This window comes from Coenobita brevimanus, chromosome 57 (assembly GCF_032717465.1).
Source record: "Coenobita brevimanus isolate Jiangsu-jjx chromosome 57, ASM3271746v2, whole genome shotgun sequence".
Classification (NCBI taxonomy): Eukaryota; Metazoa; Arthropoda; class Malacostraca; order Decapoda; family Coenobitidae; genus Coenobita; species Coenobita brevimanus.
The window spans coordinates 19,924,830-19,950,453 of record NC_137010.1 but is presented as its reverse complement, the minus strand read 5'-3'; the positions used below and the strand labels follow the sequence as shown (position 1 = coordinate 19,950,453).

General features: G+C 41.2%; 1 protein-coding gene across 1 annotated transcript in view; it reads left to right on the top strand.

The window, feature by feature from the left end:
• The first annotated feature begins 307 nt into the window (after window positions 1-307).
• The window catches only part of LOC145402111 (1-phosphatidylinositol 4,5-bisphosphate phosphodiesterase delta-4-like), a 218,529-nt gene continuing 193,212 nt past the window's right edge, over window positions 308-25,624 (top strand). The window contains exon 1 of the mRNA XM_080274229.1: window positions 308-404. The gene's annotated coding sequence lies outside the window, so the exon portion shown is untranslated. The remainder of the gene's footprint in view (window positions 405-25,624) is intronic.

The following is a 25,624-nucleotide window of genomic DNA, read 5'->3' as shown; positions in this document are numbered from 1 at the left end:
CATTCTACCTCCCTCCACCAACACCACCCATCCCTCCCTCTCACTTCACCTCCTTTCCTCTGCACTTCCCCTTTCGACCTCACCATCCTCCACCCACTTATATCATCCTTCCTCTTAATCCATTTTCCTCCCATCTCTTTCCCCTTCTCTGCTTCCCCCCCCTTTTCCTACTTCGCCCTTGCCTCCCCCCTCCCCTCCTCACATCCCCCTCATCCTCATCCTCCACCCTGTAGCAGAGACACCACCCGTCCCAACTCCCCAAACCTCACGCCTCACCTCGGCTCAGTGCCCCGCGAGACGTCATACGGTGTGGGTGCACGCTCCTCCGTGGATTACTCCTGCTTAACGTTACCCATCTAAATCAACGTTTCCTTTGATACCAGCGTTACCAGACCATCCTTAAGGTAGATACCGTTACTTATACGAGTAATTAGTCCAGTGCCAAGGGGTAGTTAAGGTCCGTTTAGGGGGCTTTGGTATTCTGGTGGCCACTCCTACATACTCGCAGGGGTCGAAACAAGGATAAAACCGCCTAGATACTTTGACAGTTCCTCATAGCGGTTTTAACGGGCTTTTTAGGGCTTTGGGCTGGATATTACAGGGAAGGGACTTGACTGATATGTATTTTTAGCCATCCAAACAAATTCCAGTATTATTATTTCAGAGTTTAAGGAGGAAGTAACAGGTGAATTTATGAGTCTTACATTTAGTTTTAATAACCATGTAGGGGTTTTAATTAGGGAATAATTACAAGTGAAGAGATTCTACCAGGAAGTGTATTTCTCTTGTCACCCAGGTACTTATCGGTGCCGATATTATTAGACTTACGGGTTTACGACAGAAATGCGTGATTCATAGGATTTTATGACGGCTTTTAGATAGCGTTTTGTATGTTACGGAAGTGAAGTTACTAAGTATTAGCGTATGACCTGAAATTATTCTTATCGAAATATATAATCATAATTGTGGGACCCTTTTTTTTTTTTTTTTTTTTTTTTTTTTTTGACAGATCATATTACTATTGAGGGAGTGTAAGTTTCTTATGGGAATTTAGAAAGAGAATGTTGAGCTATTAGGCTATATAACCAGTTCAGTGCCAGAGGTCCTCGATAATGAAATAAAAATCATCTAACGGTTGCAACAATTAAAAAAAAAAGGTACAAGATCACTGTGTTGATGTGGTTGAAAGGGGTTAGGTTATTAGTAAATCCATTCAATCCGACGACCAATTTCTGTTTTATAGGGGTCTTATCCATACGATTCTATTCAGTTGTATGAAATTTTTCAGACTGAATGGGTTAACGGAAGTAAATCAGAAAATGACATACCCGGGCTGAAAGTGTTAAGACGGGAATAATACTGACAGGATTTTGTAACATAAGCACCGGTTTGTTTTGTATAACATTTGCAACAAATTCCGATGGTTTTTGAGCGGTTGGAAGGTAGTGGTGTGTATTAGGGAGAGTGTAAACGTTAGATGTGGTCGTTGATGAGTGGGGACGGGAGGCCTGGAGGTCCTTTTATCGCGACAGTATCTTGCAGGATACGGTGCCAGATAGATGAACTGATGAATGGGTGGACAAAGAGATAGATGGACACCGGTAGATACTTAGGATGGAGTGATATGGGAGGAGGGGTCGTTACTGAGTACGAATTGATATGCCTGGAGGCCCGTTCGTTGAATCACCCCTTACAGGTTGTGGTGCCTAGAGACTGGATAGATGGATAAATTATATTGATAGATGTTTTAGGCTGAGAGTTACGGGGTAAGGACAAACATGGATGGAGGTCATGTTGTTACAGCCTCCCCATGCAGGATGCGGCGCCAAATATTAGACAGGTAAATATACAGAGATAGATTGATGCGGGTAAATATTTGGGGTTGAGTATTGCTCAAGGAAAGGTTGTTGCTCAGCAGGGATGGACATGCACAAATGCGCAGGATGTCGCGCCTGATTATGTATGAATATATAGATAGGTGGATAGATAGATAGGTTCCGTAGATGGGTGATAGATTGACTGGTGGATGTTCGGGATGGTGTTGTGGGAGGCAGGGTTGGTGGAAGGAGGGTAGGAGTCGTTGCCAAGTTGAAAGATATTCTTTGGAGGTCATGTTGTATGAGTCATTCCTTACGGGGTGCAGCGTCAACAGATAGATAGATAGTGTGGGTAAGTGCGTGATAAAATATGACCAGTTATTATTTTTGCCACCTGCTTCCGGTTCTGTTTAGCAGAGGAGAGACTTGTCGAGCTGGAGGGATTGTGTATGACCATTAACTCGTTTCACTATCAGGGGCTTTTCATAAATTGAATAACATCGTGTGGTGATGACAAGAGCAAAGGAAGGAATACGTCGTTGGAGTGAAGGGGTTAAATTCTCTTGAGTTAGCCACAAGTTATCGTACTGAAAAGGTTTAGGAAAACAGGAACAGTAGCTTTTCATGATTCTTACGCATGATTTCGAGGATCTGAATGATGAATGAGTGAATATATAGATACCGTAGTTTTGTCAGACATTTTTGTGGCAACGTCTCCTCTTTTTGTGCTTTCCTGTATTAGGATCATGCCCAGATAATGAAATTATGTCGTAGTGGCGATAGGGTTGGGATTGTTGCGATGGTGATGATAGTGACACATAACTGTTTTAACACATTGAACCTGATTTGAAAGGTTGTTCTTGCCGTCTCCTAACGATTTTACAAAGATTAAAGGAGATCTTTTACGGGATTAAGTAAGCCTCTACAAGAGGTCTGTCCAGAGTTGAGTGAGATCGTCTAGAGATAAAGATTAAGCAATTATGTCATGGGACTAAAGAGCTTGAGTGGGAGTTTTAGGATTTAGTGAGTGAAGTGATTGGGAATGGAAATTAGATACGGTACTTGTTAGAGTGAAAACTGGCCTCTTGTTGCTAATATCATTATGAATGGAAGTAAGTATAAATGTTACTGATCGCTCGGAGTGCAACGGGGATGAGATTTGCTAATAACCCGTTGTTTGGATTTTGATTTGCAGAAAAAAATTAGAGATACGCATGGGAGGTTTTTAAACTCATTTCTTTGTCCTTCCTGAAAAAGAAAAAAGCTTTCCCCTCGTAACTAAGATGAATTTTCGCAGGAAGAACAAGAGACATGGGTAGAAACAGAATTCTCCTTGCCCTATGGAAACTGCAGAAAGAAATATGAGTTACGAGAGGGAGTTGATCGTAAATGTGGTCGTAAATCCTTGACCAGGGTATTGAAAAGTCACTGTGGTGTACCGCACATGACACTACCACGCCTCACACTGACGGTGGCATTCCAGGTGACTGGATATTTTGTAACACCTCTTCCTTAGCGATTTGTTCTGAACATTACACATGAGTATCCTCTTGAGTGTTTTTGATGCAAACCAGTCTATGTCTACGTTAAAACGCTATGCTTTAAGTAACATAGAGGAGAATGTTAAGGTGGAATACGCAGTGTAAGTCGCTAAGGGTGAGTTGTTACGAAGCCGCCTGTGTCATGTAGATTACTGCCCCGATACTCTTCAAAAGGCCCTTGACATTGCCAATACTTCCCACCTCGATGCACCTCGCACTGGCCCCCCCCCCCCCCACACACACACAGCCATACCTCACTCTCCCACACTATGCTTACACCTCACGTTTCTTTCTGCGCTGGGGTGTTTGTTACAGACTGTAGGCTGTACATTATTGTATGCAACAGATTACAGACAGATTTTAACAGCAGTACGATTTTGAAGTTGTGAATAATTTTGAATAATTTGTATTTAGCATCTAGGTTCGGCTGAAAAAAAAAAAAAAATTACCGTATTCAGACTTGCAGGGTATGAACCATGTAGCCTACGTAGGCTACCGTCTGATGTTTGTTACCCTACAATATATTGAACAGTTTGCTTCATGGCATTTATATTTAACCATCATCATCATCTAATCCCGTGTTTCCCTATGAAAAGCGTAGGAGCCCGGGGCTAGGCAGGTTGGTCCTGGCATTTAAGATGAGAAAAACCAGCCTTACACATCCCTGTATGGCTTTACGTGAGCAATAAACCCCAACTGCCCGTTGGATATAAACCTACACAGGCTCAGTCCGGTTAGAGAGCCTTAATTACTCACTAAACCACCAGGTGCCATAATTTGGTTATATGGTTACCACCCAGCGTAGTACAGGAAACCTGGTGTACGGAAAACCATTTGGCTTGTCACTCAGTGTAGAGTCACGTGTAGACAGAAGGAAGAGAAGGAATAATGGAAAGAAAGACAAGAGGAAAGAAGGAAGGAAGAGAGGAAAGGGCAGTCACCCGAGAGCAGCACTGCATCGAGTGAGTGGATGGTGAGCGCCCCCACCTACCACTTCCTCTGTATTTAATCATTTAAATATTTCATCACTTTTGGGAAAAAAAAAAAAAAAAAAAACCTGGTCCCGTCGTTCAGCTAATTTAAAAATATATTGATAAGACGAATTATTTTACTTGTTTTACTTTGAAGTGTGTAACTCATTTTGATATTAAAACAGTTTTCCTGATACTGCAGAAATTTTATCAACTTTATTACGGTATCTCATCATTAAATCAATTTTAATGGCAGGATTTTGATACTTTACTTCAAATATATACGCATTATGGCGAGACATTATCAAGTAGCCTAGCTTACTTTATAGTGTAATCTGGTACCCTGTTTGTGTTATTATTACAAGTTTACAAACCTGGGTGGTAACCAAGGCTGACATTACGGTACGGTACGGTACGGAACGGTTGATATTTAGGCTGAAAGTACGGTACGGAATTACGGTACGTTTTTTTCCCGTGAAGTACAGTACGGTACGATTTAGGTAGGGTAAAATGAGCAAAATTCCGTACCGTACCGTACCCCAGGCTTAAATACATGATAATGCCTTAGAGAGTACATGCAACTACGAACTCCTGGTATATTTGACTAATTTTGACACTGTTCAGACACACATTTATGCGGCACTGGCAAGCCAAGAGCATTTTGACAGGTATGCTTCAGGACATAGTCACTTAGCAACCCTGATCACGACGTGTCCAGTCCGTGTCACTCACTGCCTGATCCTGCCTCTATCTCACACTGTCAGTTTCTCTGTGAGCACTGAGCAGTCTACAGTCAAATCTTCCAGTGTTGTCGTTGTCGTCGTCGAGAACACTCTAGCAGTCAGTTTTGTTGTATTGTGTTGTTAAATATATTGTTGTTTTGTGCCGTGTTGTATTGCATTGTGGAATGTACTTTTGTATTATATTGCGTTGTAGAATGTATTGCTGTTTTTTGCTGCGTTGTATTGCATTATGGTATGTATTGTTGTGTTGTTAAATGTATTGTTGTTTTGTGCTGTGTAATATGTGATATAGGCTTAGAAATAGATACTGTATATTTTGCCGATGGTACGATAAAAGTACGGAATTACGGTACGGATTTTTTTCCTTACTCTACGGTACGGAAAAACAACTTGGGGTACGGTACGAAAATACGGTACGGTATTTTAACCAGGTACGGAGTACGGAAAAATATTTCGTACCGCACCGTACTACCAGCCTTGGTGGTAACCATATAACCAAACCATACGTGCTCCCTACGTGTCAAGTGGGTTGGTGGAGGGTTAGTGCCCCTCCCTGTAAAACAAGTAACTCAAGAGTCAAATGGCCACCCCGTACGGGATTATGGCGTCTGGCAATAGATAGATTAAAGAAAGTGAAAATGTGAAAGCATATGGTTCATGCTTTTATTGTTTGAATTAGAAAGCATATGGTTCATGCTTTTATCATTTGAGTTGATAACGTGTTTCTTAAGAGTTGCCAATGCTTGTGGAGAGCTGCTATCTTATCAGAGAGAGAGAGAGAGTGAGAGAGGCCAGACCAGTATTGGATCAGGTAGCACACGAGCTCTACACACACACACACACACACACACACACACACACACACACACACACACACACACACACACACACACACACACACACACACACACACACACACACACACACACACACACACTAACTACTAAGCACAGTGATGCCTACACGAATATGCATGGCCGATGCACTCAATGCCTACACACACGCACGCTGTCCTATGAATTCGAGATTATGCATAGTGTCATTGTGTGTGTGTGTGTGTGTGTGTGTGTGTGTGTGTGTGTGTGTGTGTGTGTGTGTGTGTGCGCGCGTGCGTGCACACCACTAGACCAGTCATGCAAAGATGCAGGTGGTGGAGAGGGATTCCTTCACGTGGTAGTATCAATATGACCGGGCAGAGGAGTTGCCCAATTATACAGACGTCCCCCAGTACCCTCCCAGGCTTGGAAAGGGGACTGGCAGACTGTAAGACAGGGGCTGCTTCAGCCTGCAGTTCACTGGGTTAACATTTAGATGAACATGGGGTTACAAGAGATACTACTGCTGTAACCACACACACACACGCACACACACACACACACGTTTTTCAACATATGCCTGCAACTTTGTGCATACATACATACACGCACACATATACTGTATATCAGACTTGTTAGCTCTTGCAAAAACAGTGAGTGCATCGCATGCTTAGTTACGTACGCAAACAGCCCTTGCACGCAATGTGAAAATAATTACTGGAGTCAACAGCTATACACGCTAAATGCACTGAGTGATTAATGTACAGACAAGAAAAGTTAGTGACGTACACACACACACACACACACACACACACAGGTAGGTCGATAGACAGATAGACAGAGATAGATGAATATATATATATATAGTACATACCCTCGCTCGGAAAACTATATTGCGTGACGTTGTTACAAACTCTACTACATACTGTACATAACCATACACACCGTCAGACAAAAACAACCATGTATATATGTCAGTACACAAAAGCACACGGATGGTACACATTCCTTGGCTACATGCACATACATACCGGTACTCAACTTACACGTGCACACAGTCGAAGGAAATCATACATGCACGAGAGAGAGAGAGAGATGAGGGGGTGGGAAGTGATGATGGCAGGTGCAAGGTAAGAAATCAGCGTAGTGTAGGCGTGGCGGCCATGTTGGAGCTATGACGTAACAATGACGTCACCTCAGGGCGGTGGGGATGACGCCACTTGCTCTTCCAGCTGCTCCTCCGGACGGTTGATGTTCCTTATGTTTGTCTTTTCTTGTTTGTTCATTTTTATATGTAAGAAAAGGAAGCCGGTACGAAAAAAGAGAGTGAAACAGTATACATCTGAGAGAGAGAGAGAGAGAGAGAGAGAGAGAGAGAGAGGTGGTCATGTTCTGAGAATAAAAGGACTAGTTGGGCGTCGGAAATTATGCTAACGTGGCCGCTGGTAACCATACATGTGAGTCATTAGACAGTAGAGAGACCTAAGAGGATTTTTAGTAATACTGAGAATCAGAATGCCGTTTTCTGTGTTGTTGTTGTTAGTCGTCGTAGTAATAGTTGCAGCAGCACCAGCACTTGCAGCAGCAGTAGTGGTAATAACAGTAATAGTGTTAGCTGTTTTAAGGTTGTTATTGTATTGTTGTTGCTGTGGGTGTTGTTGGTGCTATAGTGGTAGAGATTGGTTGTCAAGTTGGTTTATAGCGAGGTTGTGTGGGTTGTTATATACTTGATTTGTAACGCTCTCACACACACACACACACACACACACACACACACACACACACACACACACACACACACACACACACACACACACACACACACACACACACACACACACACACACACACACACACACACACACACACACACACACACACACACACACACACACACACACACACACACACACACACACACACACACACACACACACACACACACACACACACACACACACACACACACACACACACACACACACACACACACACACACACACACACACACACACACACACACACACACACACACACACACACACACCAGTTGGTTGACTCAATCAGTGACTCACATCCTTCATACTTTCACAAATGACTTGACTCATTCTCTCACCCCCTCTGTCTCATTGTCCTCCTTGACTTCCATTTCTTCCTTTCCATCTCTCTGTCTTCTTTCCTTACTTCTCTTTTCGTCCCGCTTATCCCCTCCTCCCTCCCCCTTTCTCTTCCTACCTCCTCCCTCCCCCTTTCTCTTCCTACCTCCTCCTTACCTTTTCCTCACCCTACTTTCCACTTAATCTCATTCCCTTCTCTCCTTACTTCCACTTCCCCTCCTTCCTCTCCCATCCCCTCCCTACCTTCCTCTCCGTTCCCCTTCCTACCTCCCATTTATCCCGTCCCCCTCCTTCCCCCTCCCCCTCCCTCTCCTCCCTTCCCCCTCCCTCCCCTGCCTACGTTCCTCTTCCCTTCCCCTTTTTCCCCGTCCTGCCTCCGTCTTATCTCCCCGCCTTCCTACCTCCCACTTATCTTCCCCCCTACCTTCTTCTTATCTTCCCCTCCCCACCATCCTCGTATCCACTCCCCTTACTCCTCCCTGCCCCACCCTTTTCCCTCCTCCTGCTCCACTCTTCCCCTCCCCATCTCTTTACAGTACTTCCCATCGCCTACTTTACCTTATTTCCCTGCTTCCCCTCATTCCCCTTTCCTCTAGCCTTCACTCCCTCCCTCCCCTACCCTTCACCTCCCCATCCCTGCCTCGCATTTACCCCCCCTCCCTTTCCTCTTCTCCATTCCCCACCTCCACACCCTCAAATAAAGCCCTCACCTGCCTGAGATAAGAGTTAAACACTGTCATCTCTCTCACTTACTCACTATCTTAATGGACAAATTGCTGTCCTAGACACATTGCTATTATTGTCACGGATTTTCGCCAACATCTTGTGCGTCTGTGTACTGTAGTATTTTTTTCCTTTTGACTGTGTTGGTTCCTGTAATTATTGTGGCCATACTGGTTAAATTGAGGCCATGTTTAGTTATATTGGCCATATACTTTATCAGGCGAGTTATGGTGAGGGTGCTTCATCTTGTTAGCCACGCTTCTCTATTAATGTAACTGTTTAACCCTTTGGAAGATTGGGTTTTCTCTCTGCTGAATAAAATCGTTAGCCTTTCGTGTGTGTGTGTTTCATAATTATATGATTTGGCTACAAATATTTCGACCACATATATTTTTTAGATCAACCATACGTAATCATATTGTTTTAGACAGCTGTTTGTTACGGGTACCATAAAAATAGTTGGTCATACTGTTTTGAATGTGGCCATAATATCTAGTTACTTTTGGTTCCTTAATTTTAACCATAAATAATTATCGGTATTTTTACTGTGATAGTTTGGGGAGTGCATGATTCAGTTGTTTGAACATATTACTGGCATTGAATTACTTTGGCCGTAGCCTGGTTAATTTGGCTGTCGGTGCCTGCAATGGGCGGAAATGAAACGAGTCCAAGTCCCCCGACCCACCTTCTTTGTTTTGGAGTAAGGAAATAACCACATCGTTATGGCTGGTATGTCGGCAAAGTCGTACCGTAATTATTAAAAAAAACAGGCAAAGGTCATATTACTTTATTTTACCGAGTGATAAATATTATAGCTTGGGTTATTCTTTGAATTGTTCTGTCTGTGACGTATTTTTCATTTTCATGACACCGACATGCGAGTTTATTCAGCATTTTTATTTATTTCTAGTATGTAAGGGATTAACTATCCCCTCCAGTTCGAAAGTTCTCCCATATACTGAATGAAATCGTCTGTTGGTAGCAGTAAAATGCACGGGAAAAGTCGTTCTCCCTGAAGGATGGAACGTGAGATTCATCGCCTGTTGCAGAGTACTTCGCTTGAAGAAGCTGATCTGTTATCATGGAAGAGTAATGTGATCCTTCACGGCTCCGATTTACATTCTTGAGGACTGGAAATGTTAGTAAAAAAAAAAAAAGTAAGTCACCCGAGAATAAAAAATGTACACTTTAATTTCATCGCCACCAGTTGTTGTCTGGCTTTGACATGTTGAAAGAAAATAATAGATCAGTTTATGAGTCTTGGGGGTAAATTCATGCCATATTTCACGTAACAGATTTAGTTAGAGCTAGTGTTTGGCATGGCTTATCCATCCCGAACTGGCTAGACTCAACTAATCGGTTCTAATCGAATCGCATTGGACTCTGCAACCTACATGCAGTGTTTCAGAATGATAGGTTATTTCTAAATACGATACATTTTTTGAAAGAGGTTGGTGCTGGAATTTTTAGTTTAACCGAGTTATTGTGGGCCTTGGCGCACAGTTCTCAAAATACGTCGGCATACCAAAGGGCAATATTAATTGCAGTAGGAGTAATGGTATCGATACTTTTTTTGGTGATTGTGCGGTTTGTGCCTCTAATACTTGCACATGAATGAGCCTCCGAACTGATAAAACCAGATTCCAGTCCATCAAAGCCGTTTGAATATTACTGGTTTTGGTTTAGTAAAATCTCCATAGCCCATTATCTTCCACGGACGCAGTTAGAAATAAATTATATTCAGGCCAAATCAAAGCCATTTCATTCAGATGGGGTAATAATTTATTGACCTAAGGTTAATCGAGATACGTATATATGATCCTACTTTTAAGATTGCCTTTAGCGGAAAAAAAATAATCGTTTGATATCTGAACAAAATAATTCTTCCATGCGGAGTGCAAAGGTTAGGCTGGACTTTCGGTTTAGCCTAAAGGTGTCACTGACAGGATTACCATGATGTGGAATGATGGTGATGATTTGCTATTAAAAAAAATAAGTGCTGATAGCCCGCAGTACTTGTCCCATAGAAAATAGAATAAAATACAAGCCATTATCAGGTTTGTGGTACATCAGGCTTTTATTTTGAAATATACCGTACGGTATTTGTAGTTTTAACCATGTGTGCCAGGTGATACACACACACACACACACACACACACACACACACACACACACACACACACACACACATCTCTCTCTCTCTCTCTGCCTATCTGGCTGTCAGTCTGTCTGTTTGTCTACCCGTATCTGTATGTGTCTACCAGTCATTAATACAGTAATTAGACCGACAACAGAGAAAGAGCAGACAGGTAGCAAACATACAGAGAATAAGGGTGAAAACATTACTCTTGGGAAACAATCATGCTGTCTACATACCGTAGTGGGTTCTGCTATTTTTTTTTTTTTATACTTTTGTAGTTCCGTTTGTAGTTATGGTTTCTACACTGTGGTGGAGATTGTAAGGTAATTACTCGGTTCATTTCTTGCACGCACTTCTGTTTGGTGCCATTCCTTCACTTCTACACCAACTCAGTTCAGCGCTGGTACAATTGTTCATTGGTCAAATACCCCATTGATCTGTCTAATATGTTAAAGTTAAGCCTTGTATTGTATTATATTTTACATTTTAAGGGGGGGGGGGCAGGGTCAAACCATGCACATACAGTCAAATGTGGGACTAGTAATGCGTAGAGAGTACGGTCCCAGCTTTTGCGAGGAACTGAGGAAGCACTCAGTTTTTTGAGTGCCAGGAAAATTTTTGAGGAAGGCATTGTGTATTCCTTGGGAAATATTGGCAAACTTAAATTGCATCTTAAATAATGTGTGAAGTAACTGAATTTATGCTTTCCTGTTCCTACTTTTGTACAAGTCCCACTCATTATATCAAACCCTTAAATACCATGATATCTTTATGTAGTTTAATCATGCCCACGACTGTATTCAGCCGAAGGGAGTAATACAACATAGGGCGGTGATGATTAGGACAGTGTTAATGTTACTGCTAGGCATTGTGTCTGCTTGGTAATAGCATAGTTCTGCAGATAGATAGATAGATAGATAGATCGGTAGATAGAGAGAGAGGGGGGGGTTAAGTTTATTGTGTGTGAGCCGAGTTGTGTATGCCAGTTGTTTGTGTTTATTACTTTTCAGCACTAATAAAGTCTCTCTCTCTCTCTCTCTCTCTCTCTCTCTCTCTCTCTCTCTCTCTCTCTCTCTCTCTCTCTCTCTCTCTCTCTCTCTCTCAGGCACACAGAGTTCTTTTAAAGTTTTTATAGAATTAAGTTGCGTCTTAAAACATACATCTTGGTTAAGAGAAAGAAAAAGTTAGAGAGAGACATAAGAGTGAAAGTAAAAAAGAATACACACACACACACACACACACACACACACACACACACACACACACAAGGTAATAAAAAAGAAGTGTGACTGACAAAGGAGGCAGAAGTATGTGATTATTGAAGGAAGGGAAACAGTTTAGGCAGGATGAGTCACGAATAGGACGGAATAACTCTCTCTCTCTCTGGATGACTTCATCTCTTTCACGATGCTTCTCTCTCCCCCTCCCCCTCGTCATAACTCTGACTTGGAATTCCTGTAGCTGGTGATCATTTCAGTTTTGTGTGGTAAATATTGAATTCCATTATTATTCATTTGGTATTACTAGGGATTTGAATACTGATTTTTTCATTTACATTCACTTAGAAGGTCCCGTATTATTTATGTAAAACTTAATGTATAAATATTTCTGTGTATGCTTTATCATATTCACCAAACTTCTTTAGTACGAATGGTCTCCCCAGGCCTGAATAATATCACTGGTGGTGGCAAGAATATATTAAAGGGCATCGTAGCACTGAAGGTGTAAGTGGAGAATATTTCTGAACCTCCATCATTACCAGAACCTCTCCTAAACTATACAGTCATCTGCAGGTAAGACGCAGGATCTGCACCGAACCAATCGACGCTTAGGACTGGCTGAGTGGACAGTAGTGAAACCATGCACCGTCATTGAGTCTTGAGACATCTTGTATTTTTAACATTTTTAATGAGGTTCAAGGTAATCTAGTAATAATAGACACCTGGGCTTCTAGAATTATTTTGCTTAAAGTAGTTGCAGATTTCTCGAAAGAATCATCGTATGTTCGTATATAAGCGATACAACGGAGAGCTGTAGATTAAGAAAATAAGTCAACGGGTTTATCCAGGTTTTGTATCATATACTGTATTAAAGCATTAAGTGATATATTATCGTAGAGTAGTCTTTTCATAAAACGTCCAGGTCTCATATACCGGTGTCTAAGTTCAGTGAATAGTGAAGATATCTCAATATAAAAACGTTCATAAAACCCACAAATATCTACTGCCACACACTGGTATTATTCAGTTCAGAATTCTTGTAATTTTAATTCACTCGTCATCTCTATGACGGCATCACCTTGTCCGGATGTTGACAGAACACAGCCAAGGTATATAATATTCTGACATCACACTCATAGTAGTTCTTGTTGTTGATGATCATGAGTGTGGTAATGGTGGTGGTGATGATAAATATGTTGTTGTTTTCTTGTTATAATCTTTGTGATTCTTGATAAAATGACGACGACAATGATGATGAATATACAGTAAGTGGAGGAAACAGAGCTCGAGACGAGCCGGATGAATACCGATAATGAGGTGGAAGAATAAAATGGAGAAGTTCATGAAGAGGAGACAGGGAGTGAGACATGTGGATGAGCATTCGTATTTAGGAGTGTAAGAAACAGGGTGGAGGAGAGGGAAAAGCAAGAGAGAGGCGCAAGAATACAGAGGAGGGATGGTCTGTGTGATAGTGAAGGAAGTCGGAGAGAGAGAGAGAGAGAGAGAGAGAGACGGTGATAGTAGTGGTGGTGATGGTAGTAGTAGGAGGAGGAAGGAAGGAAGGAAAGGAGGAGTAGGAGGCTTTTGTTGTAGTCGTTGTTGATGGTGGTGGTGGTGGTGGCAGTGTAATAGTGTAAAACCAGCGCAGGTGACAAGTGACATTAATCAGATGATGTCCGTGTATCGTGTCAGTGCAAGGGGGTTGTGAGGTTTTGTGACAGCTGACATACTTTAACCTCAAGTTTTCGATTCCACTTGCGTCAGCGGTACCTGCCGCCGTAACTCCTTTGCAGTCACGTCTTTTCGAGAGTGTCCTTGCAGCATCCACATTATTTTTTTTTTAAGCCTACTAGGAAGCCCTCCGTAGTCAATGGTAATATACGGTACTGTATAGCTATGGTTTTATTCAATATGGACACACTGTATGTAGAAAACTTAGGTGTGCTGTACAAAGATTGTTAACGACTGTCATATACAGCTATACTAAAGTGGCATAGCGGTGGTAGAGAGGCTCTTAAACGCACGATATTATGGTCCTTCCACAGCGATATAATCATTGTATTACATCTGTACTATAGTTATTATTATTTGAATATAATTTCGATACACTGCAGAAATAACACGAGTAATAACATGCCATAACCAGAAATATAATGGTAAGGAAAAGGTCTCAGGGAGTCTCCTAAACCCACTAGAATACGGCATGGGAATAACGCACGAAGACATTGCCGGGAGAGAGAGAGAGTGAGAGAGAGAGAGTATATGGAGTCAGGTGGAATGATGACAGAAACAACCGTGTAGTAAGTAGTGGTTGCATAAGTTCCGCCGGGGTGTTGCTCATATCTCCCGCCGATCTGTTGTAAGCAGTGCTAGCTTGTGCGATTTGTTTGGCTGGTTGATCTTGGTTGCGTTGTTTTCACCTGACGGTAGTGTCCCAATCCCACAGCGTGAATAGTCAGTCATTGGTCTGTGAAATTCAGCGAGCTTTATTTATTAGGTAGGAATGGGTCTCCTTGGATGGTAGTCAAATAGACCTTTCAGTTTGACTTGACCATAAACTGAGCTGAATGGAGTCAGGGACCTTCGTTAGATTAAAACTAATGCATTGTGCGACATCGTTGTGCTTCTAAAACCTTTGAATCCGCTTTGTTATTTGTTGTTGCTATCTCCAGACGGATTTATTGACATCAGGAGAGACTTTTTCCAATAGAAATAACATACAGCCTTCACTAACCCCATTATTACAAGAGGTGTACCGTTAACTGAGTACAAGCATCCGTACCTAACCAAGCAAGAGTTTAAATGAAAATTACATCATCGGTTTGAAGGGATTAAATAACCGTACAAATCAGAGTTAATGATAGTAAGCATTACTGCCTTCATTTGCTTTATAACAGTCATACAGAGTACGAGAGTTAATTGATTCCGAGCATTAGTATTCTCTTGTCACATGGTTAAAGACGAGATGGCAATTTTAGGTCAGGTTAACCCCGCCAGTCAGAGGACATATGTTTTGTTCTGTTCTTTCTAGACTATATTTTTATATAATTTTACGAAAGTTTAAGGGATGCGTTTCAAATGGGTGGGGTTAGATGCAAGCTTTACTAACCCATTAATACGAGAGATTAAAGTAATGAACAAAATACCTAGGTGACAGCAAGCATGAAGCAGAAAACACGTTACCTTTGTGAAGGAGGTGAAAAGGACAGAGCATTGAGACTGCAATTCGTAGCCAGGCAAGACTGTAAGTAGGATATGACCTTGGGATTTTTTTTTACATTGTTTTTGCAGTGTAAAATAAATGAAAAAGAATGCTGGAACACCCAAAACGTAGCAGGGTGTGTGTGTGTGTGTGTGTGTGTGTGTGTGTGTGTGTGTGTGTGTGTGTGTGTGTATGTGTGTGTGGGTGTGTGGGTGTGTTTTGTCTCATCCTAGGCAAGTGGTGGAACTTGGTGGTCATTCATTTTATTTTTTTGTGTAGTAGTAGTAATAGTAGTGGTAGTGGTATTACTAGTAGTAGTAGTAGTACGGCAGCAGTAGCATGTAGTAGTAATGGTGGTGGTAGTAGTTGTAGTGGTAGAAGTAGTAGTAGTGGTAGTAGTAGTATTAGGGGTAGGGTAGCTGTTATAGTAGTAGTAGTAGCAGCAGTAGCACGCTAGTAGCAGCAGTTGCAGCAGCAACAGTAGTAGTTGGAGAGGTAGTAGTTTTTGTTGTTTTATGGGGTCATATGTGCAGGCGAAAAACTCCTACTGTGTACGATGCATCTCAGAATTGGCACTGCAGCTGCTGTCATCTCTGCATGGTTGGTATGCTTGGGCGTCTGCGTGGCGTTTCTCATAATAATGAAGTAAGAGTATACCCAGCTGCTCCTTAGGGAATTTGCGTTTTAAATACCACAGCTTCTGAAATTCAGACTAACATACCCTGGAATAATGGTCAAATAGTTCCATCATTGTCATATTGCATAACGTTTGCCCTGTCTGTGTACTGTTAAGGCTGGCTAAAGATATCACCTGAACCAATTAAGGAATGGATCTGTACAGGTGCCATCAGTAATATCGCTCCTCGTATTAGTCGAACAGTTATGGAATCCTTAGATAATATTTTGAAAAAGTTTGTTGACACCAGACCTCAACACAGGGTTTTTGAAAGTTTTCGGTTACCGGTACTTTTCGTTATATATTGAATGGAATAACGATTTTTGTCGGCAACAGTACATGTACTGTATTTATTGAATATGAAATAATATATTACGGTATGTTCACAGGTATGTATGAAGGGATGGTTGCAGGCCAATACGTGTGTGTGTGTGTGTGTGTGTGTGTGTGTGTGTGTGTGTGTGTGTGTGTGTGTGTGTGTGTGTTATCTACCCACATACCCGCATAATCTGGGGTACAGTATTATGTATATGTACCCAGACCTTTTTGTAAACTGTTTGTATGAGAGAGAGAGAGGGCGTGGAAAAGTAGCAGTGTGTAGTAGTAGTCTAATTCTCTCTCTCTCTCTCTCTCTCTGATCCATTAAAAACAGTTATCATGCACTGTGAAAGCCTGCATAATACAATGACTGCAGCTTACAGGCGACATGTTGCGTAGAGCGCAATATTCACACTGCTGAGATAGCTATAATAATAATGATAACAGCAACAATAACAACAATGATAATAATAATAATAATTATAATAAATAATAATAATAATATTATTATTATTTATTAATCGTATTCAAAACAATATTACCATTATCTATCTATCTATCTATCTAGTGTCAGGCCATAATCCCATATGGGGTGGCTGTTTATCTTTGAGTCAGTTGTGTTACGGGGAGGGACTCTAACCCTCCGCCAACCCACTTGTTGACACGTAGGGAAGACGTATGGGTTGGGTATATGGATACCACCCAACGTAAATGGTTTCCTGGCTTTCAAAACCAATAGGCCCGTCACTCAATGTAAAGCCACATGAAAAGGAAAGAGGAGTAATAGTGACAGGAAAGATGGCAGATATAGAAAGAGAGGAGGGCAGACAGAAAAAGAATGATGAAGGTGAAGGAAGGAGTAGGCACTACTACATCAAGTGAGTGGATGATAGTCGCCACCACCTACTACCAATTACGATCATTATTATTATTATTATTATTATTATTGTTATTATTATAATAACAAAAGTAGTAGTAGTGATGTGGTGGTTTTTGTGGTGGTAGAAGCAGTAATAGTAGTTGCAGTATTAGTAGTGGTAGTAATTATAATAATAATAATATTAATAATAATGATAAATAAAAATCCATTGGTCGTCGTCGTCGTTATTCTCAGTTATATGTCTTCCATCTCTCTCTCTCTCTCTCTCTCTCTCTCTCTCTCTCACACACACACACACACACACACACACACACACACACACACACACACACACACACACACACACACACACACACACATTCCCGTCTAACTAGCGTCTCTTACCTGTCTCCCTTCCTCCCATCCTCTCCCCTCTGCCCTTCCCCCTACCTCCCTCCACCCTAAAAATAGCCCCTCACGTCACCCCGCCACAGCGACACCTGTGGAGGGGGACGGGAGGGGAGGAGGGAACGGGAGGGGGAGGGGGTGAATGGGTGTGAGTGTGGGTGTGTCTGTCTGTGAACAGAGAGAGAGAGAAGAGAGAGAGAAGGGGGGAAGGGAGGGAGTGAGGGAGATGTGTTCATGTGGGAGAGGGGTACCGGTACGAGAGAGAGAGAGAGAGAGAGAGAGAGAGAGAGAGAGAGAGAGAGAGAGAGAGAGAGAGAGAGAGAGAGAAATGAAGAGGGAGGGGGAGGAGGAAGTGATATAAAGAGATGGAAGGAAAGAGAGAGATAAGGAAGAGACGAAGTGATAGGAGCAGTAGTAAGTAGGAAGAGAAGGCAGAAGGAGGGAGGAAGGGCATAGAAGGGATGAGGGTGAAAGGGAAGAAGTAGGATGGTAAGGAAGAAGGAGTTAAGGAAGGAAGAGGTCGGAAAATAGGGTCCGGTATTAGAAGAGGAGGGAGGGAGGAAGGAAGATGTTGGTTATAGGTAGGTAGGCACAAAGAGAGAGAGAGAGAGAGAGATTAGGTGGGGAGGTCGGGAGATGTTGAGGACTGAGATTAGGTGGGGGGATATGGAGATGTGGAGGTGTATGGAGGGGTTGGCCTTGAAAGAGGGGGATGACGGGGAGGGATGGAAGGAGTAAGCACAGTGTACAGACTCAAAACTGTGGGAGTAAGTGTTAGGAGGGAAGGAGGGGGTGGGAAAAGACGAAGGGTAGAAAGAGCGAAAGATGGGAAGGAAGAAATGAAAAGATGTAAGTGGGAGGGAGGCAGGGAGTACGTGTGAAGTAAGGAAGGATTAGAGTGAGGGAAGGAACGTGGAGGGGAAATATGGAGAAGAACGGGGTGTGGCGGTATGTAATGCTGAGTGGGAGGGGGCAAAAAGAGAGGACGCATAAGAGGCGGAGAAAAAATGAGGATAGGGTGGGAGGAAATAAGGGAAAAAGACCGGAATGGAGAAAAGGCAGAAAAAGTATACTGTAGGTAGATCAGAGAGAGAGAGAGAGGTAGCTAGTAGTAGTGAGGAGTGAGTCACAGCTGAGCAGTGTAGCGTGGACTGATTGAAGTGAAATTGCTCCTCTCTCTCTCTCTCTCTCTCTCTCTCTCTCTCTCTCTCTCTCTCTCTCTCTCTCCAGTGTAAATCGATAGAGAGAGAGAGAGAGAGAAAGAGAGTCTTGACCTCAGAGGCAAAGACAACTTCCGGTTTGGTGGTCTCGTGACTCCTCTACCGGAAGTGGTGTAAAGCTCTCATTGTTTTTCGAGGACTCTCGCGTAATACGTCACTTTCTTTTTCTTATTTGCTCTTTTTTCCTTAGCTCCTTTCCATGCTGTGAAATTATAATAATCTGTGTTTAAAAATATCCCTTATGTTATTGGAGGTTGAAATTCACACACATACTCAAGACCAACTGTATATTGTAACGAAGATTTGATTTTCAATGATGAACGAGGAAATGGAATACCGGTACAAAAAATAAATATATATATATAAATAACATGTTTGTTGCTCACCTATCAAAACAATTAGTTACGAGAGAAGATCGATCGTAAATTTTGCCTGTGATATCGGGCCTTGGATTCTCAGTTGACTTCTGTAATGCTGTGATGGGAATGATGGCCGCCACCTTAGCAACGCGTCCTTAGCAACGGCTGGGTTTGTTTACATTCGGAGCGCGGGATGTGTTATGTAATTTGCGTGTTTGCTTATGTCATCATGGCGTTTTTACCGTACTTTGTTGTAGATTAGTATAGTGTGAAGGGGGTATTTGTAATAGGAAAAGTATACGGTAGAATACTTACTGACAGAGTTAGGGAAATAACAAAGGAATTAGTTGGAGAAGAACAGGGAGGTTTTAGGAAGGGAAGAGGTTGTGTAGATCAGATATTCATTCTTAGATCCTTAGTGGAAAAGTTTCTTGAGAAGGGAAAGAAGTTGTATGCGGCCTTCATGGATTTGGAGAAAGCATATGTCAGGGTGGATAGACAAGGATTGTGGAAAGTATTAAGAATATATGGAGTAGATGGAAAGTTGCTGAATGCTGTGAAGAATATGTATGAGGGTGCTAAGGCTGCAGTGCGTTTGGATAGTGAACTGAGTTTTTCTGTTTGAAGGTTGAGTAGAAGCAGGGATGTGTCATGTCTCCATGGTTGTTCAATCTGTAATTGGATGGGGTTATAAAAGAGATACAAGGTAGGGCAGTGGATGTTAGAGTGGCCCTAATGAGAGAGGGCAGTGTTTGGAAACTCCCTGTACTGTTGTTTGCTGATGATACTGTGTTGTTAAGTAAAGACGAAGGGGAGCTGCAAGGCTTGGTGGATGAGTTTGGGAGAGTGCGTAAGTGCGTAAGAAACGGAATCTAAAGGTGAATGTAGGGAAAGTAAAGTTATAATCTTCGAGAGAGGTGAAGTCAGTGAATGTACAATGAGGTTGTATGATGATGAAATGGAAAATGTGAGTGCTTTTAAGTACTTGGGTAGTGTGATGAGTAAGGATGGAAGTTTGGAGGGTGAAGTGCTTGAAAGGGTACAACAGGGAAGAAAGGTTGCTGGTTCCTTGAAGGCAGTGATAAGAAACAGGGAAGTGAGCATGGAAGTGAAAAAGTTATTACATGACAGTATTGTGATACCAACTCTAACGTATGGAAGTGAAGCTTGGACGTTGCTGGAGGGACAGAAGTCAAGAGTGAGAGCAGTGGAAATGAGTTATTTGAGAGGATCCTGTGTAGTCACATGGAGAGACAGACTGACAAATGAGGATGTGAAGGAGCGTTGTAGTGTGGATGTGATAGGAAGCGTTAGGAGAAACACACTGAGGTGGTTTGGCCATGTGGAGGGGATGGAGAGTGAGAGACTGACGAGGAGAGTGTATGTGAGTGAGGTGGAGTGGGAGAGAGAGAGGGGAAGGCCAAGGATGAGGTGGAGGGAGTGGAGAGGTATATGAGAGAGGGGTGTGTGAATTGGGAGCAGGGCAGTGAAATAGCGGGGGACAAGGTGACGTGGAGGTGATTTGTTTGTGGCCACCCCGTATAAGGGATTAAGGCGTCTGGCAGTAGATAGATAGATACACTTTGTGTGGACTGGTTTGTGTAGTAGCAACCTAATTTTGAGGGGGAGGGGGGAAGGAGGGTGAAATTTACTTCTGTTGTAAAACATCTGTGTAGATATAGTAAGGTGTCGGGCCTTTGTGTAAATGTGTGTGTGTGTGTGTGTGTGTGTGTGTGTGTGTGTGTGTGTGTGTGTGTGTGTGTGTGTGTGTGTGTGTGTGTGTCCTATTAACGACAGAACGCCTTAAACCTCTCATCGCTTATAAAAACCCTTATACCCTCACAACAATTTCTGGATTAACTAAGTGCCTCATTATCCTCTTAGCTTGGTGATTAGGTCGTAAATTTAAGGTGAAGCGAGATAATGGGACAAATGGATCTCTAAGGCATGGTGGCGGTGGGTAATGGGTTCATAATGATTTTGGGGGGCTGGTAAGAGAGGTAGATTTGTCATTATTATTACTATTGTTATTATTAGTATTTTGTGGTAGATGGGGACGCTCACCATCCACTCACTCGATGTAGTGCTGCTTTAGGTGTCTGCCCTTTCCTCTTCCTTCCTTCCTCTTCTATCTTTCGCTCCTTCATTCTTTCCTCTTTCTTCTGCCTACGGGTGACTTTACACGCCCTCTTCCGTCTTTCTTTCCTTCATTCTTTCCTCTTCTTTCTGTCTACGGTTGACCCTACGCTGAGTGACAAGCCAAATGGTTTCAACCATTTACTACGCTGGGTGGTAACCATATAAGCAGATTGTGGCGCCTGGTGGTTTATAGGCGCTCCAGTCGGATTGAGCCGGTGTAGGTTTATACCCAAGAGGTGGTTAGGGTTCATTTATTGGGTGAGGCGGTGGCTTAATCGGTAGAGAGGTGGCCTGCCGGCCTGCCGGACCCAGGTTTAAATCCCCTCTGGGGCAGGGAATAGATTAAGGATTTGAAGTACATGTAAAGCAGACTTTACCGATCTACCAGAAGACCCGCCGACATGTAAAAGTACCCCCCGCTATATAATACCAATATGCCAGTCCTGTATGAGAGAGCCCTAGCATATATTCAATATGGACGGTGGGTGTTAGCGCCGAAGTGGTGACATGTAGTGGTGTATGATATGTAGGAGGACTACTGAGCCTTGAGAGCAGGTCGTGAGGCCTATGCCCAGAGTCGAGCACAAAAAAAAAATAATAATAATAATAATAATAATAATGCCCCTCAGGAATGAGTGAGGCTGGTCACTCTCATCTTAAATGTCAGGACCAACTTGCTTAGCCCTGGGCTCCTTCGCTCCTTATGGGGCAACACCGGATTAGATGATGAATGGATGGTTGGTTATTATTATTTATTATTATTATTATTATTATTATTATTATTGTTGTTGTTGTTAATATCATTATTATTTTTTATACGGGGTAGTTTTTCCTTGACGTTTTCACTCATTGTTGGTATATGTTGATGTTGTTTGTTATATTTAAGTTTATGATATCTGACACACGACTACTACTACAACGACGACGACGGCAGCGACTTTTTTTTAGGCAGTGAAGAAAGAACTAAAAATCTGAAGCCCTCAGTTGTTTCCTTAAAGGGGGGCGGGAAGTCTGATTAAGATCCACTCATTTCGAGATGCCTGGAAACTCTTTTCTTTCTTTTTTTTTTTTTTTTTTTTTTCCTGGGAACACTGTGTTTACTAGTGCTAATTTACGTTCTATATTTTGTTGTTTTTGAGTTGTGGTAAAATTATCAGTTTATTTAAGAGTACAGTAAACAGACATGCCAAGTGAAACAGTTCTCTTAATATGGCTTAATGAAGGTAAGTAGCTAATAGGTTGATGGAGGTACAAGGTCGTTTTAATTCTGGGCTCGATGGAGATTATTGTCAGTATTATTATTATTATTATTATTATTATTGTAGTAGTACCGGTAATACAGTATTTATCATACTAGAAATACTATATTGTAATTATTTCATTATTATTATTATTATTATTTAATAATAATTGATATTGTTGTTTATACCCGTATGGCGTATAGTCAAATGGGAAAAGCAGTACCTGGGTCTGTCTGTCTTCTGATTTATATTCCAAGACATGAATGATGAATTTTAGTCCTCTCTCTCTCTCTCTCTCTCTCTCTCTCTCTCTCTCTCTCTCTCTCTCTCTCTCTCCAGGTGTGTACTTTGATTAGTCGCTGGTTGACAGGTGTCTTCTAATACAGGTGTGTCAGCCTGTATATACTGTAGACTGTGTCTGAAACCCCTCATGTTGAGTAAGATCGCCGGGTAGTAGCCGGAGAAAAGTAGTTAATATTTTCAGTACGATGATTCCATGATTTAGCCAATTCTTGCTACCTCCAGACAATTTTACACTTCAACGTCGGAAAGACCTTGTATTGAAGGGACTAGTGAACGCTGTACACGGACTCCTCCGGTTCATAAATGTTACACCATAAATAGCCAAATAAAATTGTTTGGTAGAAACAAAAGTAAATTGTGAAAAACGTCGTCTTATTACTGATGTATTGGTTTTTGGGGGCGTGAAAACGTTATTGATGTTAATTCGTTGTATGTTTTAATCCCATGAATCCAATGGCAGGTTTGACTCTTATATACATTCTATTACTGCTGCCACCTGACTGTTTTATTTCAGCTTTAGTGAATTTTTGAAAAAGAGGAGTTACATTAATTTTCATTAACCCCTCACTGCGAGAGGTGTGTCGTAAGTTTATTGAGACAGTTTGATTATAGGGAGAATAAAATATACGTCATTGGACTGAATGCGTTAACCCTCCGAGGAAGGGAAGTCACTCTTGGTCAAAAAATAAATAAATAGATAACTAAATAAACAGTTTGGCGGCAGCGAGAATTGTGAAGTACCGTACAGTTTTTCTTGGAAAGGTTATCTTTAAACTCTGAGAATACCGGGAGCCACTCACAAGCTGGAAAAAGTCTTGAATGAGGGTAACGAAACTGAAAAAAAGATCATATTACTGTAATACGATTTTTTCTCCTGTACAGGACAGGAAACCATTTCCAAATTGTGCGAAAAGTCAAATGGCTGTAAAGAAAAAGTATTATTGTAACCTATTTAAAAAGTGTTGCATGATTTATTATTTAGAGAAGGAGCTGAAGTCTTGCGCCTTAGCCAAAATAGGTTGCTGGTATATATATATATATATATATATATATATATATATATATATATATATATATATATATATATATATATATATATATATATATATATATATAAATGTATGTATATATCACGTTCTCGAAAGGTCATTGAACGCTTCTCCCATGAAACGTGCCTTCTTTATGTATTTATTTTCAACCCATTTCTATGTATTTCATGTCTTTATTGGGTATATATGCATTTTGTTTTCTTTATGTTCTCGTCGATTCGCGCAGACTTAATCACAAAAGAGATCATGAAACAGCTGCATTCACAAGTACTTAGGTCCACTAGCACCATCACCATGGCTAATTATGTGTATTACACCTTACTTTTTTTTATACGGTCTCTCACTCTTCACCATGGCGTGAGATCTCTCTTTAAGTTGAATGAGATAGTCCGATGGTAGCAAGAATAAAACCAGACATCATCGTACTGTAAGGGGGTAATGGATACTACTACTAACCTATTTGCTACTGTAGCTGTCCTTAGCTGAATAAAATCATCCGTTGGCAGCAAAAAGGGAAGTTAAACAAAACTCGTACTCAAGAGGTTATTATTTTTTATTGTATTATTTCCAACTTCATACGGTGGTACTTTACATAAATAGCATACAAGATGATAATAGTGTCATACACAGCGATAATTTAGTAAAGAAGACATGCTAGGGAACGTCATAAGGCCACTAGAATGCATCCCCTCACAATCATGCTTAGGGTATATTTCCTGTAGCTACCTTATGTACCGGTAATGATGATAATGTTGATAACGATTGTGACGGTGTTGATTATTATTATTTTTATTTATTTATTTATTTATTTTTATGACGAAGATGGTGGTGGTGGTGATAATGATGTTGATGGAAGAAGTAGGCTATATCTTGTTTTCGTTTATAGTCGCTGTTGGAATCTGAATGAAATCTTATCGCGGGGAAAAAAAAAAAATGCTGACACAGAACGTTATTATTTTTAAACATTTTCAGTTCATGTTTTTTCTCATGTTTTCATCCGTTATGTTTTTTGGCATCTTTTCATCGAGTAGTTAATATTTTTTGTCATTTTACACCGGGTATTATTTGAGATTAGTTAATCTGGTTATTTACTTTATTAAATAAAACGAAACTAGGTGTGTAATTATTTGGTGTATTTTCATTTTTTGTTAAAAATATCATTTCATCGGATATTTTTATTTTCCAGATGTCTTTTCACCTGATATTTATTTTTTAGACTTCTTTCCACATGGTATTTGGCCTTCATTGTTTAGACATCTTTTCATCCGGTATTTTCTGAGATATTTTCATGCGCCATCCTTTCCTTCTCCATTTTACATTTTCATCTGCTACCAATTTATTTAGGCATTTTCGTCCAGTGTTTTACTTACTGTTTTTTATTTAGTGATTTTCCATTTAACTTTCAGATTTTCAGACATATCCATCAGATGCTTATTTATTTATTTACTTTATACATTTTCATCTGGTATTTTATTCTTCTTTGACGTGTTATTGTATTTTTAGAGCTCTTGTCACATCGTATTTTAATCTTGTTTTTAGGTAACTCATCTAGAATAATATTTTCATTTCTAGACATCTTGCCTCTGGTATTTTATTTTATATTGCTCATTAACCCCCTTCTCCCCGAAGGGTTAATAGTTTTCACAATAGCTACCTGTGTGTGTGTGTGTGTGTGTGTGTGTGTGTGTGTGTGTGTGTGTGTGTGTGTGAGAGAGAGAGAGAGAGAGAGAGAGAGAGAGAGAGAGAGGAGAGAGAGGTAATTT